Genomic DNA, 16642 nt, shown 5'->3' with positions numbered 1-16642 from the left:
AAAATAAACTAAATACAATGAAAGGAAATTATACTGATTAAGAATACACAAATTTCTAAAAAAAAGACAATCCAAGCCTCGTGAATGCAAACAATTTTTTTTCAGTGTTATTTTTATTGAAGTTTCGGGACTTAATGCAAGTTGTATATGACAGAGGATTTTATATGAAGATTCATTCTTCTAACATTTATACCTAATCCCTAAATGCCCCTTACTCCATTTGTCATTATTCCCTCCTTATTGGACCTATTTTTCAATAATATATTGGAAAAAGAAGTGTAAAAAGATTCCATCAAAGACAGTGGGGGGCAATATTTCATTATTCAAGACACCAAAGGTCATCGGTAATAAACCCAACTAGTATCTGCAATAGATAAATAGAAAAAAGGAAATAAATTAAAAAAGATAAATAAATACATAAAACTCATACTCATAAACATTAATTATCTAAGTATTGACCGTCAAAATCCTTTGGTATTAGAAAAGACAAAATTAAGTCCCATAAAACGCTAAGAGGCATTCACTAAGCAGTCTCGGTTTTTTACTCAATCAGCCGAGCACATCTTACGATGGTTTGGACACCTGCTGCGAAAGTCTTCACATCTACCCACAAAGACGATCTACGACTTCGACCCTACCAAAGCCGGCTCGAAGTGACCCCGCGGGGGACCAAAGAAGCGAGGGTTTGACAGTCTGCCTAAGTTCCTGATGATGGCAGACATCAGACTGAGCGAAACACAAACGCTCACCATGGACCAAAGTGGATAGAGGAGGCAGACATCACTCTCTACGCCAAGGAGCACCCAATAGGAGACACAGGTCAAATCAAGTAAAAAGCATTCCCACAAATTCTAATCTAAATTAACATTGACGCAACCCTAGAAAGGAGTCATTTCTGTAGTTAATTATTATTTTCATTTTTTTTTTTTTTATTCAAAAATATCAAATGACACGGATGATAATACCAATATGATACGGATTATTACCAATCTCCGTTTATATATTGGTATAAATTTATTTCAAATTAAATTCTTTAAAAGTTAGAGTTAAATAGGCAACGGGTGGTTTTTAGAGAAGTCGTGACACATGGTACCACGGGAAATGCAATTTTTTCTGGTTTCTTCGCTTAATTGGGCCGGTATTTGGATCGTTCTATTTAAAAATCAAATGAAGCTGCGTGTAGTTATTTGTAATTATTTCTTAAACAACAAATTTCAAACTGCAATTGGAAATTCACTAGACGGGAATAGTAATATAAAAAAGAAAAAAGTCTATCGACTGTAGTAACTCGGCGTTTTGGGTTTAATGTTACATTAAGCAAATTCAGTCCTACTACTTTCGTTATGCAAAGTATCTGTTGAGACTACCTTTATGGACGCGTAACTCATATATTAGCCATCATTATAAAGTTACAGAACCATGCCAGGCCGTTATAAAACAGAAAATACAATTTTAACGTAAGGCTGTCGCAGGAGTGGAGGTCCCTCCTGCGGCAGTAGTGTCGATGTAGTGCTTTTAAGTATTTGTTCTGTATTGTTTTTGTTTTTTATTTATTCTCTTTTTTTTGTGCATTATGTTGTACTCCGTCTTCTTGCTTTTTTGTAGTGACTGGTTAGAAAATAAATAAATAAATAAACATAAAAGGGAATTCTTATACGATATTTAAAGGGACAGAATACTATCTGAAATAGTTGATTAGCCGAATAGTCTGCAAGCTGGATAGTATTTTAAGAATTTTTGCACTATGTAAACCCAAGTATTGAACTGAAGTTATCAGATATTTTGCAGTAGCTTGCATCAAGACATGGCTAATTGTAGAAAGAGAAAAGCCAAGACAAAATAGTCCAAGTAATTGAGAGGCAAATGTTTAAATGGCTGCGTCACGGGTAAACAGCGGGAGTAAGTAAGACTCTTTTATTGGACACATACTTGTTTGTTAGTTTTTGGAAAGGCATGCCTGCCTAGAGTCTCAGGCATGTTGACCAAGAATTTAAAATTGACATAGGACCGCTAGATTTCCTGGAATGAGAGTCAAACAAGGCACGCCCGCCTATGGTCTTAAAAAGGTTGGCCAAAAATTTAGAACTGACATAGGACCATTAATTTGCTTGGAATAACAGGCAAACAATCGTGTAAAACCATCTTTATCTTCCATATAGTACCTATTCGTTGCCTAAACTCAGCCCCACATTCTGAGAAAATTTCAATTTTTCACAATTTTTCAAATTTTTGGGTCACTTGCCCGAGACTCTGGGCGGGTGGGCGCCCCAAAATATTGTCCCAAATTCCTCTCTCAATTTAGCACTTGGCCCACCGTCTCCAATTAATTTCATTTTATGACTGACAACTTTTTTTATCAAAAATAAATTTGAAAAAACTAAATTTTTATAAAAATAAAAAAGAAGAAAGTCCCTTTATGAGTTTAAAATGGCTGACAACACTTTTATCAAAAAAGCAAAATTATAAAAAAAATTATCGTTTTAAAAATAGAAAAAAAGAAAGTCATCCCTTCCCTTTTTCAAGAGACTTTTAGCCACTGCTTGAAGTAACTGATTGATGTCAAAGAAACGCTCATAGAGGTTAAATAGAAATGTTAATTTTGGTGATTAACATTTGATTAATGCAACTTTATAGTATATGCCACTTAAGGACTCCAAGTCAAGGACTTGGGATTGCCTTGGAGTGCTTAAGTGGCAATATTTCCTATTAGGTGAATAAATTCAACTGCATTCTTGTATCCAAAAAAATCTTTCAGTGACAACTTGTTTGTTTTTTCCTTTATTTTTCTGTCTGCCATTGTACTCAATATTACTCAAAAGGCTTGGCGTCACTAGATACCTAGCAGTCCCGAAATAATAATTGGAATTTTTTGGAATAATAATTGGATAATCTAGTTATCCAATTTTAAAACTAAATTTAAAAATTTTTAGTTGAGATAATTAGAGCCCAGAAAATAATTGAGCAGCCCTGCACACGAAGCCAAATATCTGCCCTCTCGTATAAGAAAAAATATAATGGAGCAAAGCTAGTTATAAATTATGATTTTAAAATAGAGAATCAAGTTGAGGAAGCAACTCGATTCGACGAAGATGGAGGATGATAACCATGTAGCAGGCCGAAAAAACTTCTTTATGAGCTTAACAAGGGCTTACATTTCCCTGTTGTATGCGAGAGCCAGGCTCGACAATTCCATCTTTTCCGAGCATAATGTGTCTTCTATTAGGCTCTTCAGTCACTTTATCAACGAGAGGTCCGTCAATTTTGTCACTCAGTCCTTTTCCATAGTTACGAAGTTGTATCACTTCATTTTTGTAAACTACACACCTTCCATATCCTGTAAAAGGAGTAAATTTAGTATCTAATATTTAAAGCACTTAAAACATTCGCTTTTGATCAAAATTGGCATCAACGAACAAAATTGTTTACATAATTAAGTTCTCTTGATATCAGAGCACGGGGGAGGAAACCCCGAAGAAGCAATCGCACATCAATAAACATCACGCCTCCAAATCCCTAGGTAGAAAAACTCCATGTTCAAAATTACAGTACGGTCTCTCACACCGGTAAGAAGCTCTTTCAAATATAAAATCTCTTTTCTTTTTTTTTGCACTCTATTGCTTTTTTTAAGTAGCCTAACACCTGGGATTACACAACAGCGAAGTGTCGTTCGACCATTTTGTGTCGTAAAACAACAATTTCAGCACCAACAAGGCCAAAATTGAGGAGAAAAAAGGGAAAGAAAATAGTTAATTTAAAATTGCGAGAAAGCTCACACCATCAATCAAATTCACTATGTCTGAGAATCAAAAAACAGGTTTCATTCCACTATATACAAAAATACGAAACTTCGTACTTCCTCCATATGGACGGTCCAGTTACTTACTCATACATACTTAATAGATTCCTTGCTTTTTTATTATTGTTTGTTTTTGCCAATAGTAACCGCATCAAGTTGCTAGTCGTGGAAAACTGGGAGAGGGCTCATTGGAATAAAAAATTCGAGGTGAAGTGCCCTTTTCAAGTAATTAAACCGACCAAGCAACATAAAAGTACTGTTTCAAGCCATTCTTTGCCACAAAACGCCAATTTTTTTCCAAAATACGGCAATAAGTGGACTTTCAGCTTGACTTTCACTCGACTTTCACTCGTATGAAAGTCACAGGACTTTCACTCGTATGTGGGAATATCTATATATAACTATCAAGACTGTATCCAGAGGGGGAGGGGTTAACCCCCCTCTCTCTAAGAAAAAAAAACCCTGGACACGGTCTTGACAGCAATTACACATCATAATTTTTGCTGCGCAATTGCACATCAGCGTGTGACGGGAATATTAGAAAAAGAGTCAATGGAAAGGAGGGGGGGGGTTAAGTTTCAGAAAGTATATTTGTAGGCTCAAATTTCTCTACTTTTCTTGGGAAGTCTCATCTTTCGAACGATCACAAATTAAGAATAAACACTATTAATATTTGAAAATTTTTTAATTTTCTTAGATTTGAAATTTTTTCACATGAAAATAAAGAATGACGTAAAACTCGAAAAGAACAAAATTTACCTAATATACACGGAAGCCTACTGTTACGCCCTTTACGGTAGTGCCTTTCAACACATTTGTCCCCTCGTCCATCGAAACAAAAGGCGTTTGTAATTTGGAATTTTCATATTATTCTTAGTACAAGGTAGATTTTATTGTCAAGAGCTGAGATAAACTCTCACATGGGATAATTACTGCCCATTTCAAGTCTTCACATAGTTGTTCACTATCAAAAGAAACAAAACTAGAATTTTAACTTACATCTTATTTTATAAAGACTTAGGTTTTTCTTATTAAACTTGACACAAATGCATTCAAAAACATTTCATTTTTGCACTCTACACCAATATATATTCTTGAAGCACCAAGCTAAAACAAATAGTACGTTATCATTTACCAAAATGCATTCAGAGGCATCACCTCTGATGTTTATTCAACAAGGGCTCAGGAGCAACAGTTTTCATGATATCTATGTTCAACCCAACGACAATTTGAAGTGTTTTCATCTCACGTGTCCCAAGCTCGTTGAATATAGGTTCTTCAGAATTAGAACGAACTTAATAGCATGGTTCAGCACGGGTTCAAGAAATATTGGCAAACTTTTTTTTAAAAAATAGATTTCGTTCTGCAGGAAAGGATTTTGAAGGTGCAAGTCTTAGCCATTAAATAAAAAAGCCAATTATAATCGAATTTTATTATTGTTTTTTCATTTTGTTTTTCATCCACATCGACACAAAATTCTGCTTTCAAAGCACTTCTAAACTATTTCACATGTACTGGGTTATTAAATGAATGTATCTACTTACTTCACGTATCTTAGAATGGTAATTAATACATTTCCCAAATATAAATTTAGAAGTGCAATAGTCAAACTAGAGAAGAATTGGACAGAAAAAGAAGGGAATGATCAATTATTAATCCTTTTCTTTTTTTCTTTAAATATAGCTTACAGAGAAAACTGGCCTTAAAATGTAACTCATGTAGGCTACATATGTAGGCTCTGTAGGCTGCGCATGGAAGGTCTAAATCGTTCCGGATGTCTCAACGTAATATTTCCGAAATTTGTAGTCCAATAAGGTAATGCCAGTAGCACAAGAAGAATGATGAACAACCTTCTCCTCTTCACAAAAAAAAAAAAAAAAAAAAAAAAAAGCGGTATTATTATTCGTAATTGCAAATACCTCTGTCAACAGATCCCAGGTTTAAGACAATGGCATCTTCAGTGTCATATCCAGAGTAGCTCATGGCAGCAACAATGGCGTTCTGTCCAGCAGGGAGCTGTTCTAAATTAATCAAGTCGATTGTCCTAGACTTCACCATTGGCTTCATAGGGTAAATATATTATACTGTAGACTATCAATCCTCATTCTTTGATTTAGTCCTATTACACCTAAAAACAAAATTTCATAAATATCTGTAGGTTCTTCACGGCATCTGCAGGTTTGTCCTACTAATATTGACCTTGCAAAGTTTTAGTCTTCAACAGTCCAAAGTGATAAATATTTCATCATCCTTTTTTTCTCTAATTATTTCTTTTTTCCGACTATTAATTAAAAGATTTGAAATAAAAACAGTACGAATGAAACCCCCTAAAAGATTGATTTATCAATTTATTTTTTTAAAGTTACAAATTTTCATTCAGAATTCTCCTGTAGAAAAAAAAACACAAAAACACGTATTCATTCTAGCATTAAAAACTGGCTAAAACTAGCTATAGCCTCTAGGACACAAACACTAAAAATATATATTCATTTTAACACTAAAAGCTAGCTCAAGAGCCTATAGCCTGTAGGAAAAAAAAACACACAAGAAAACGTGTTCATTCTAACATTAAAAGCTAGTTAAAGAGCCTATAGCCTGTCCTACACAAAACACTAAAAAGACGTATTCATTTTAACATTAAAGACAAGCTAAAGAGCCTATAGCCTATAGGACAAAAACACTAAAAAAAGAATTCATTCTAACATTGAAAGCTAGCTAGAGAGCTTATAGCCTGTAGGAAAAAAACATAAAATACCTATTCATTCTAACATTAAAAGCTAACAAAAGAGCCTATAGTCTGCAGGACAAAAAAACGCTAAAAAAAAACGTATTCATTCTAACATTAAAAGCTAGCTAGATAGCTTATAGCCTGTTGGACGAAAAACACTGGAGAAAACGTATTCATTTTAACATTAAAAGAAAGCTAAAGATCATACAGCCTGTAGAACAAAAACAAATTAAAAAAACGTATTCATTCTAACATTAAAAGCTAGCTAAAGAGCCTATAGCCTGTAGGACAAAAAGACTAGAAAAAATGTATTCTTTCTAATATTAAAAGCTAGCTAAAGAGCCTATAGCCAATAGGACAAACAACACTAAAAAACGTATTGATACTAACATTAAAAACTAGAAAAAAGTATTCATTCTAAGATTAAAAGCCAGAAAAACGTATTCATTCAAACATTAAAAGCTAGCTAGAGAGCCTATAGCATGTAGGACAAAAACACTAAAAAAACGTATTTATTCTAACATTAGAAGCTAGCCCACGAGCCTACAGCCTGTAGGACCCAAAAACACTAGAAAAAGTGTATTCATTCTAACATTAAAAGCTAGGTAAAGAGCCTGTAGCCTATAGGACAAACAACACTACAAAAAACGTATTCATTGTAACATTAAAAGCTAGAAAAACATATTCATTCTAACATTAAATGCTAGAAAAACGTATTCATACTAACTCTAAAAGCTCGCTAAAGATCATATAGCCTATAAAACAAAAACAGCTAAAAAAACGTATTCATTCTAACATTAAAAGCTAACTAAAGAGCCTATAGTCTGTAGGACAAAAAAACTTAAAAAACGCATTCATTCTAACACTAAAAGCTAGCTATAGAGCCTGTAGAACAAAAACAACTTAAAAAACGTATTCATTCTAACATTAAAGGGTAGCTAAAGAGCCTATTCAATTACAATAAATAACCGAGTCAAACTCAAAACGATCAGAAATTAACATGAGTAGGGCTCAAAATCCCTATGCCTTCCCAAGTCCAGAACACAATTTGCACTTTACTGAAAAAAAAATATAAATGTTTTTACTTTTATAGCTTTTGATTAAAAAATATAAGTATATGTAAATTAAACTGACAATGCACATACATTTGTATTTTTTTTTCAGTAAATTTCAAATTATGTTCTGGCCTTTGGAAGGCATAGGGGTTTTGAGTCCTACTCATGTTAATTTCGGCTCGTTTTGAGTTTGACTCTGTTATTTACTGTAATTAAATAAAAAAAAAAGTTTTTTTAAACTGAAAGTAAGGAGCAACATTAAAACTTAAAACAAACAGAAATTATTCCGTATATGAAAGGGGGTGTCCCCTCCTCAACGCCTCACTCTTTACACTAAAGTATTTTATTGTTTTAAAAATAGAGTTGCGAGAAAGAGTCTAGCCTTAGCGTAAAGAGCGAGGCGTTGAGGAGGGGACAGCCCCTTTTATATACGGAATAATTTCTGTTCGTTTTAAATTTTAATGTTGCTCCTTACTTTCAGTTAAAAAAAAACTTGTTTTTTTTAATTTAATTTTTGAACGTTTTTGAATTAATGGAGATTTTGATTTTGGCTCACCGTACATGAATAATAAAAAAAGAATTACATATTAATCTTACTTTCATCTGGTTAAATGGCTTTCTCGAAAGTTGTTTAATTTTATTTACGAACGTTTTTATTAGTAATAAATATACGTAACTTACGAATTAATTTACGCAACGAACTTCCATATCCATATATTTTTTAATACGTATATTAGGGGCTTCGCCCCCTAGTCAATACCTCGCTCTTTACGCTAAAGTTCGAATTTTGTTCTAATTCTTTAAAAATGACCCCTTAATCACAAAGGCCGCTAATTAGAATAAATACCTCTTAAGTAAGTACTAAAAAATCTTTGGCTTAAAGAGCGAGGTATTGACTAGGGGGGCGAATCCAATCATATACTTAATAATTTCTGTTCGTTTTAAGTTTTGATGTTGCTCCTTACTTTCAGTTGAAAAACTTGTTTATTTTTCATAATTTTCTTTTAAATATATATTTATTATTTTTTTCTTAAAAATCCCCCTTGAAAACGTCTGTGTACTTGTCAATAACCAATACTATATGTAAACATTGGGTAAAGTTCATAACTTTCAGCCCTCCCCCCAGGGACTTTGGGGGATTATGTCATCCTAAAAGACATAGTTATTATATTTTGGACAATGCTGAACAAAATGGCTTTCTCAAAATCTTGGTCGGGTGGCTTTGGGAAAAAAATGAGCGTGGAAGGGTGCCTAGTTGGTTCCATTATTTTTGGTCAATTAAAATGGGCACTATAACTTTCATTTTCCGTTCGAATGAGCCCTCCCCCGATATTCTAGGACAACTGGGTCGATATGATCACCCCTGAAAAAAAAAACAAAAAAAACATACAAAAAACAAATAAACACGCATCCGTGATCTTTCTTCTGGCAAAAAATATAAAATTCCTCATTTTTGCAGATAGGAGCTTGAAACCTCTACGGTAGGGTTCTCTGCTACGCTGAATCCGATGGTGTGATTTTCATTGAGGTTATATAGCGTTTATGGGGTTTTCCCCTTTTTTTAGAAAATCAGCCAAATATTCTCAGGCGCGTAACTTTTGATGGGTAGGACTAAACTTGATGAAACTTATATATTTGAAATCAATATTAAATCTGATTCTTTTGATGTATCTATTGGTATAAAAATCCCATTTTTTAGAGTTTCAGTTACTATCGAGCCGGGTCGCTCCTTACTTTCAGTTCGTTACCACGAACTGTTTGATTTCTGTTCGTTTTGGGTTTCATTTATTTATCGATGCTGATTTGTGGTAGTTTCACCCTTGGTAGATTATTTGATTTTATTTTTACTCATTTTTGGTTTAGTGGAGTTCTTTACTTTTCTTTGAAAAACTTATTTTGTGGAAAAAGTTTTTTTTAATTAATAACAGGAAAACAGAAAGATGACCATATTAGGGTTAAGCGAAATTATGAAAGCGACGTAAGTAATTACAAGGACCCCATCATCTTTCCACAAAGTCTTCCTTTCAGTCATAACTGAGCTTCGTTGGAGTGATAATATTAAGACTCTTTTACATTAGTTTTTATCGCACAGTTTTAATTATGTTATTTCAATTCTGTTTATTTTATATTTATTCTTTTTTTAGCTATTTTTTTTTATTTGTTCTTGCTGTAGATGGCCAGGTCTATTAGTTGTGTAACCAAAATATCTGCTTATACTGGTTTATTTGCCTTGAGGTTTCGTTGGAGATTTCCAAATGAGATAGTTTAAAAAACACCGATATGTAAGAGAAATGTTAAAAAGTCTGGGGAGTATAAGGGTTTAACAAAGCATGAATCAGTCGTAGTAATAACTGGGGACTTTACATTCCAAATTACATGTTTTTTACATTTATGCCCCAAACTAAATAAAAACGAAGAAACTTACTACTGTTACAGGGATAAGTAGTGAGTAACAGACCCAATATAGTTTTCAATATTTTTTTAAGTATCAAAAAGCACTAGCTAGTTAATTTTCAAACCATTTCAGTTTAAACACATGAAATAGTAAAGAGAGTAATAATAACAGGTAAATTAATAACACCACAACACAACAGATCCTAGAGCACAATGGCACAAACAGTATAGTAAATTACTAAAAGTTGGGGTTTATTGTCAAGAATATAACAAAGAACCAACGCCATAACATTTCCTAGTAAAGCCTGAGGAATTTCCAACCCTTATTCAATTTTGCCCTGTATCCACTATAGTGCAAGTTACACTAATATTACAGATATGCAACAACTGCTTGGGGTACTAAAAGAGTGCAAATGGGAAGCTTAATTTTGGCTGATTCTTAAAAGAATAATAAATAAATTTTATTATTTTCCTGTATACTTGCTTACCTTTAAGAGGTATTTCTTTAACTTGCATATATCTCCTTTATTAATAAACTGAACAAAAGGAGTAGTGCTAGATTTTCAAAGACAGGAACCATTTGAGGATCATATACACTTCTAAATCCAATGCATTATCATCTTCTGTCTCAGGTGTCCATCACCAAAATCCTAGTCTTTTGATTTTCTATATATTTTCCCCTAAAAAAGAATATAAGATCTACAAATGTTTATTTTCTGCTTTTAACCCCATTGTGCTCAGACCTATATGCCATTGCTGCTAACGTTATTACTTATTAGTGAGAAACTATTAATGATTAGCAAACTTCAAGCTAATAAGATAAATACTGTTCTTTTAGGATACTTACCCATAGCTTGTTTACCGATGGCACATTGGTAAGTTTTTCTTGGGGACTGATTATGATGCGGAAAGGGAATAAGACCAGCAACGACACCTAATATAGTATAAGGTTCAATTTCCATTATACTTGAACCGTATGCTATATTAGGTGTCGTCACTTCAAACTCTGAAACGGCAACCAGTGACAGATTCTCTTCGTTGACATCTAGATATTCAACTAAACCTCCGTCAACAAAATCAAAAAGAAACTATTAATGATTAGCAAACTCCAAGCTAATAAGATAAATACTGTTCTTTTAGGATACTTACCCATAGCTTGTTTACCCATGGCACATTGGCAAGTATTTCTTGGGGACTGATTATGATGCGGAAAGGGAATAAGACCAGCAACGACACCTAATATAGTATAAGGTTCAATTTCCATTATATTTGAAGCGTATACTATATTAGGTGTCGTCACTTCAAACTCTGAAACGGCGACCAGTGACAGATTCTCTTCGTTGACAACTAGATATTCAACTAAACCTCCGCCAACAAAATCAAAAAGAAACTATTAATGATTAGCAAACTTCAAGCTAATAAGATAAATACTGTTCTTTTAGGATACTTATCCATAGCTTGTTTACCCATGGCACATTGGTAAGTATTTCTTGGGGACTGATTATGATGCGGAAAGGGAATAAGACCAGCAACGACACCTAATATAGTATAAGGTTCAATTTCCATTATACTTGAAGCGTATATTATATTAGGTGTCGTCACTTCAAACTCTGAAACGGCGACCAGTGACAGATTCTCTTTGTTGACATCTAGATATTCAACTGATAACTCCTTTACAAATTATGGAAATCTATGCGGAAATCCGTTCGTTTCCTTTCGAACTATAGCTAAAATAATGCTTCGTTTGAAGGTGCATATTATTGCAACAGCGTGACCAAGGCTCTTACCGTCCACTATAAGCAGTTGAGTAATAGAGCGAAATGATACCCTTTTTCTTAGTTTTCTTATAGCCTGGGTGCGCAGGATCATACAAGCTGGGGTAGCTTTGACCCAAAGTTATAAGATCGTGTAGTTTTTGATAATCTATACTCATGACTTTATTCATTTAAAAATCTTGCCAAGATTCCGTCCTGATTTGACCAAAAGGTTGCGGAAAGCTAGAGATTTTTTCTAGCACAAAAACGGACAGAATTTCCGCACGGATTGCTAAATCCGCATGAATTTCCGCAATGTGTAAACGAACCATAAACCTCCGTCAACAAAATCAAAAAGAAACTATTAATGATTAGCAAACTTCAAGCTAATAAGATAAATACTGTTCTTTTAGGATACTTACCCATAGCTTGTTTACCCATGGCACATTGGTAAGTATTTCTTGGGGACTGATTATGATGCAGAAAGGGAATAAGACCAGCAACGACACCTAATATAGTATAAGGTTCAATTTCCATTATACTTGCAGCGTATACTATATTAGGTGTCGTCATTTCAAACTTTGAAACGGCAACCATTGACAGATTCTCTTCGTTGACATCTAGATATTCAACTAAACCTCCGTCAACAAAATCAAAAGGAAACTATTGATGATTAGCAAACTTCAAGCTAATAAGATAAATACTGTTCTTTTAGGATACTTACCCATAGCTTGTTTACCCATGGCACATTGGTAGTATTTCTTGGGCACTGATTATGATGTGGAAAGGGAATAAGACCAGCAACGACACCTAATAAAGTATAAGGTTCAATTTCAATTATACTTGAAGCGTATACTATATTAGGTGTCGTCACTTCAAACTCTGAAACGGCGACCAGTGACAGATTCTCTTCGTTGACATCTAGATATTCAACTAAACCTCCGTCAACAAAATCCTAGAAAACATGAATCAGTTCAGGTAAAAATTTATCCTTTGAATTGTATTCAACAGAATTAGAAAGCACAAAGCCAAAACTGCCTACATAGCCTAAAGACATTTTCTTTTTGTTATACAGCTATTTGCATTAAATAAATATTTATTTATAATAAATATAAATATGCACTAGTTATTTTCATTACGTAGCATAGCAGCATTACTGTCATGAGTTCTACCTCAAAACTGCCCAGTGCATACATTCCTTGCACAGTCCTTTCTGTTGAATTTTCAGCTGCTCTCCATCCCCGTAGGTTCCAAAGCCATAAGCCCAGGATTGATAGTGGACTCTTTTTATTTATTTCTTCCCGAATCCTCACAAAAAATCAGTGTCCCATTTATCTGCTAACCTCACACGAGCCTCCGCCTGAACCGGAAGTTCATCATCTTTTGACGATATGTTCTACAGAAAGTTGTCACGCTTTTATATTTACTGGAAAACTGCTACTTCCCTAAAGAAAGTTCTGAAGGCCTCTGTCCATGGTTGACTTGAAAATTCCACCATTGTTCCATTATTTATACTTGCTATTCCGCCAAGTGGGGGTTAAGCCTGAACAAGGAACAGGTAGAAAGCTCAGACAAATATGGTGTCATACCCAAGAGAAGCAACTTTTCAAAAGGTACTCGTGCCATATTATCCTGTCAAAAGATAAGTATGATGCATAATGTAATTATGATTTATTTTAATATTGCATTTAATATAGGCTAAAGTTCGTTCTTTAATATAATCCGGAGCCAGACGTAATAACCGTCATCATCATTTTCATTGCTGCTGTCGTCATTTCTGTCATTGGGGATTATTATTGTCGTCTCTTTACTGAAATCTTTACTGTATTACAAACAGGAAGAAGCTTATGGCTTTTTCTTAATTGGAATAGTAAGAGACGAACTGGCTACATCGATGATAATGACATCATTGATAAATCTTTAGCATGAAATTATAATCTTATTTTAGTTACTATGGGCTGGAAGTTTGTTCTTTACTGTAATACGATTATGACGTCATTGATCAATCAAACAGTTCGTGAGAACGAACTGTAAGTAAAAAGCGACCCGGCTCAATGGTAACCGAAACTCTAAAAAACGGAATTTTGGTACCAATAGATACATCAAAGGAATTAGATTTTTATTCTGATTTCAAATATATAAATTTCATCAAGTTTAATTTTACCCATCAAAAGTTACGCGCCTGAAAAAATTTGGCTGATTTTCGAGAAAAGGGGGAAAGACCCCCTAAAAAATATAGAAACTCAATGAAAATCACACCATCATATTCAGTGTATCAGAGAACCCTACTGTAGAGGTTTCAAGCTCCTCTCTACAAAAATGTGGAATTTTGCATTTTTTGCCAGAAGAAAGATCACGGGTGCGTGTTTATTTCTTTGTTTTTTTTTCTTTTTCCCAGGGGTGATCGTATTGACGCAGTGGTCCTAGAACATTGTCGGAGGGCTCATTGGAACGGAAATTAAAAGTTCTAGTGCCCTTTTTAAGTGACCAAAAAAATGGAGGGCAACTAGGCCCCCTCCCACGCTCATTTTTTTCCCAAAGTCACCTGATCAAAATTTTGAGATAGCCATTTGGTTCAGCATAGTCGAAAATCTAATAAATATGTCTTTTACGATGACTTAATCCCCCACAGTTCCCAGAGGAAGGGCTGCAAGTTATGAACTTTGCCCATTGCTTACATATTGTATTGGTAATTGGGAAGTATACAGACATTTTCAGGAAAAAAAAATTTCTGGTAGGGGGGGGGGCTGAAAGCGGGGGTTAATCGGGAGAATATTTACGTGGAGGATGTTTCTTTGGGGTAAGGGACATTTCTATGAAGGGGGCGCCGGATTTCCAAGCATTATTTAAAATACGATCAGAAACTAAATTTAAAAAAACAAGTTTTTTCAACTGAAAGTAAGAAGCAACATTAGAACTTAAAATGAACAGAAATTATTACGTAAATGAGGGGGTTCTCCCCCAAGTCAATACCTCGTTCTTTAAGCCAAAGATTTTTTAGTACTTTGATAAGAGCTATTTATTCTAATTAACGGCCTTTTTGATTAAGCGGTCATTTTTATAGAATTGGAACAAAATTCGAACTTTAGCTTAAAGAGCGAGGTTCTGAAGAGGGAGCGAACCCACTACTATATGCATTAAATACATAGGAATATTGAAGTTCATTACGTAAGTTATTTCGTAAGCTACGTATATTTATTACTAATATAAATCTTTGTAAATAAAGTTTAACAAGTTTCCAGGAAGCCATTTAACCAAATGAAATTAAATTAATATGCAAATTTTGTTTTAATTATTCATGTACGGTGAGCTAAGATCAAAACCTGCATTTATTCAAAAACGTTCAAAAATTAAATAAAAAAACAAGTTTTTTAAACTGAAAGTAAGGAGCGACATTAAAACTTAAAACGAACAGAAATTATTCCGTATATGGAAGGGGCTTTTCCCTCCTCAACGCATCGCTCTTTACGCTAAAGTTTGACTCTGTCTCAAAACTTTATTTTTTTAAACAAAAAAAAACTTTAGCGTAAAGAGCGAGGCGTTGAGGAGGGAAAAGCCCCTTCCATATACGGAATAATTTCTGTTCGTTTTAAGTTTTAATGTTGCTCCTTACTTTCAGTTTAAAAAACTTGTTTTTTTTATTTAATCTTTAACATGAAATATGCAGTTTTTCATAAAACAAATTGATTCTTTTTTAAAAATAATTTGTTTTAATCAAAAACGCCTTTTAACACCTTTAATTTCCTTTAAAATGAGCTATTGAACAACTCTACGATGTTCCAGTGCCAAGCTATCTTTGGAAGAAAAAAAGAAAAAAAGATGCCGTTCAGGTAGAATGCTGTAGTAGCTACCACTTTCCTTGATTTTGAAGCCAGCATATTTCCCTTGCTGTTGAAGCTAAGGGACAAAATGTTTCCTACATAGGGTTTTCAGACAAGGCGGTTCTAATGGTGTACTTTTATTTTTGATCTGACTCTTTTTTTTAGGAGTTATGGGTTTTTGTATTTCTTAACATTGGACATGATCGTCTCTTACTAGGTTACTAGCTACCGCTGCAAGCCGGATGTGGACGTCTAAGATCGGGGTAAATCGATACTTGGCGTATTTTTACAAGAGGAAAATTCTCCTGTAACTCGTTCGCCACAGTTGGCATCTAGTTGACGAGACCTGCTCGAACACTGTTTGCAACCAGAATCTTCTCTGGAAAGGTTAATGGCGTTCTCTTGAAGCTACCTCTTTTCTTTCTGCAGTAGAAATCCCAAAAGATATGGGGCTTGCTTAATTGGCATCTGAATTCTATGCACCTCATCCCGTCCTAGAAAAAAATTTGAACATGAACTTTATTACTGCAATGATTTTCGTAGACCGGGTAGTTTTTTGTTTTTTTTCAAGGAAAATGTTGCAGTTTTACTGCCTAAAGCCAAACGTCCTGCTGTAGGTCCCACCGCATAAATCCCAATATTTTGATAGTACCTGTACTCTAAATCTAGAAACGGGTGGCTGCGCTATGATTAAGCATTTGACCCTTCTTCGACTCCATCCCAAAAGAACCTCCATTTGAATGTCTTTCCAAAGAAAAGTAAATCATGTTTGATGTGCTCTCTTCCACCCTATTACTGTTTCTACTACACTCTGCAAACTTTCTAAATTATTATATATTGATGAGTTAGAGCAGAATTGTTATACTCCTTCGCACCAGTTTGGGTTTCAACAACGCATTGAGTGTATATATGTTTCAGCAGCAGTTGCTAATAAACTAATTGAGACAAATGTCTCTAGTTCTCTATAGATCCTGGGATGAAACACCGTAAAGCGTGCTTTCGATTCCCTAATTCATACCACAAATGTTGTGAATAATGTCGCTCAATCCTATAAACCACTAAGAAATATATACCCGAGTGCTAATATTTTCACC

General features: G+C 34.2%; 1 pseudogene; it reads right to left on the bottom strand.

Annotated features, from left to right (window-relative positions):
- LOC148948371 (DNA-directed RNA polymerase III subunit RPC2-like) overlaps positions 1-16284 on the bottom strand; it is a 31254-nt pseudogene extending 14970 nt beyond the window's left edge.
- Positions 16285-16642: the final 358 nt, after the last annotated feature.

The sequence above is a fragment of the Artemia sp. Qi Xiang Cuo genome, chromosome 9 (genome assembly GCF_049724085.1).
Source record: "Artemia sp. Qi Xiang Cuo chromosome 9, ASM4972408v1, whole genome shotgun sequence".
In the NCBI taxonomy this organism is placed as follows: Eukaryota; Metazoa; Arthropoda; class Branchiopoda; order Anostraca; family Artemiidae; genus Artemia; species Artemia sp. Qi Xiang Cuo.
The sequence above is the reverse complement of the archived record's forward strand: the minus strand, read 5'-3'. Positions and strand labels throughout refer to the sequence as shown.